Source organism: Megalopta genalis, chromosome 9 (assembly GCF_051020955.1).
Source record: "Megalopta genalis isolate 19385.01 chromosome 9, iyMegGena1_principal, whole genome shotgun sequence".
Lineage (NCBI taxonomy): Eukaryota > Metazoa > Arthropoda > Insecta > Hymenoptera > Halictidae > Megalopta > Megalopta genalis.
This window is the reverse complement of record NC_135021.1, coordinates 3,600,213-3,602,500: the sequence shown is the minus strand read 5'-3', so window position 1 is coordinate 3,602,500 and position 2,288 is coordinate 3,600,213.

Below are 2,288 nucleotides of genomic sequence, written 5' to 3'. Positions count from 1 at the left end.
TAATCTGGCGTCTTTACCTTTACGCGTCTCGTACAAGGCTTTGGTTTGCCTGAGCTTAACGTCAATGGGTACAGCACCGGCCACCACGCACACGCTGTCCCACGATGACCGGCGATATGCGCCGGTCATCGCGATGAGAGCGCGGCGCTGTGCGGCTCTCAGCACTTTGAGCTCCCCCTCCGTGCACCGGTCGGCCCACCCGGCAGCAGCGTACGTTGCCACCGGGATAAAAACCCCGCGGTACACGGCGGAGAGCGCTCCGAAGCGGAGCCCCCATTCACGCCTCGCCAGTCTACCCAGCTTCGCGAAGAGCGAGCCGACCTTGTCACTTATGTAGTTGCAGTGGGTTCGAACACCCATGCCCCTATCAAAGTGAACGCCGAGGTACTTGACGAAGGGTTTGAAACTTAAGGGCTTACTTCCGATCCGAATGGTCGGTGGCCTTTTAACTAAGTCTAATTTTGAAGCGCGGACTGCCGTGCGTTTACGGTCTGGGCGCGATCCTCCCCGTCGGCCTATTTTGTCTCTCTGAATATATCCGCTGCGTAGGACAATTGCCTCGGATTTCTTCTCGGAGATCTCTAATTTTGCTGATCTGCACCAACTTAGGATCAGGTCAACAACTCGTTGACCCTCGATCTCTAGGTCTCTACGGCAGTTTCCGCCCACGAGGACGATGAGGTCGTCCGCGTAGGCGACGAATCTATTCTCAACTGAGGCCTCGAGAGACCTCAGGAGATCGTCGAACATCAGGTTCCAACACGCCGGACCGAGGACGGAGCCTTGTGGGCACCCCCTCGTCGCGCGCTTGGAGACTCTTTCCGTTCCGACGGTGATACTGACTTTGCGGTCCTCGAAGTAGTTGGAGACCACTTCGAGGACGTTGCGCGGGCAGTCTCGATCCCTAAGACTCTTCAAAACTAAGGGCCACCAGACGTTATCGAAGGCTCCGGAAATGTCGAATAGCAGCGCTATCACATGCCGATGCTCCATGGCATCAACCATGCGGCGCAGCTCGACAATTGCATCTTCAGTCGACTTTCCGCGCATGAAGCCGTACTGTCTGCTGGAGATGCGTCCCGTTGCCATCGCCGTCTGTTCGAGTCGGCTCTTAAGGAGCTTCTCGAAGGTTTTCCCTACGACGGAGAGGAGACAGATCGGTCGGTAGGACTTCGGGTCCTTCACGTCCTTGCCCTCTCCCTTCAGGAGCACTCTGAGGGAGCCCTCCTTCCAGGTGGGGGGAAAGACGCCCCAACGAAGGCACCCGTTGAAGAGGCGAACTAATTGTCCTAACACTATTTTCGCGGCGGCCTTCAGCACTCGGACCTCGATAAGGTCCGGTCCTGGTGCCTTGTCGTTTCTGAACGTGCGAATCGCTCCCGCGACCTCGTCCGGTGAAAACGGAGAGGCGTCCGCGGTGTTTGACGCGACTCGCGCGTTCTCTCTAGTATCTCGCTGCTCGGGCGTGTCATCTTCCGGCCGGTCGTCCGGGACGTGTGCTTCCAGAAGCGTGTTGGCGGTCTCTATCGCGCTCGTGGTGTTTTCGTTGCCTCGCCGGAGGGTGCTGATCACCCTCTCGACACGGAGCTTGTTCGCTTGCAGCTTGTACACGATGCCCCAAGGCTCCGTGTTCCCGTACGACGATACAAAGTTTCGCCAACTTTCGAGTTTCGCCCTCTTCACCTCTCTGCTGTAGTTCCGCAACGAAGTGCGGTACTCCAGCAGTTTTTGGAGGCGTGAGGACTCATCTCTTTCCCTCTGGAAGGCACGTCTCCGTCGGTAGACAGCCTTCTTCATGACTGTGAGCTCTTTCGTCCACCATGGGTTGGACTTCCTAAACCTACGCTTTATTGGCATCGACGCGGTGCAGGCATCTTTAATGATGTCTGTGAGCGTTTCAGCCATCCCTATTGTTTCCTCCGCTGACTCCAGGCTCAGGACTTCGAGCCTCGACCGTGAAAGATCGGACAGGGTCTCGGAGAATCGCTCCCAGTCGGCTCGACGAGTGTCGAACCGAGAGTTCGCGGCTCCGCGATTCCCCGTCGCGGCTCTGGGTGCCCGCAGCCTGATGTCAACGGCGTTGTGGTCGCTGGTCGTCCACGCACACCTTACGTTCCAGCTCCTGATGAACGGAGACATGGAAGGCGACGCCAGGGTTACGTCGATGTATGACGACCCCGTTGGCGTCCAGAAGGTAGGTGGCTGAGCTAAGTCGTTCACAACGTCCATGCTAAACGCCGCAATCAGAGTCTCGAATTGAGCTCCTTTCTCGTCTGTGCCCCGGGGGC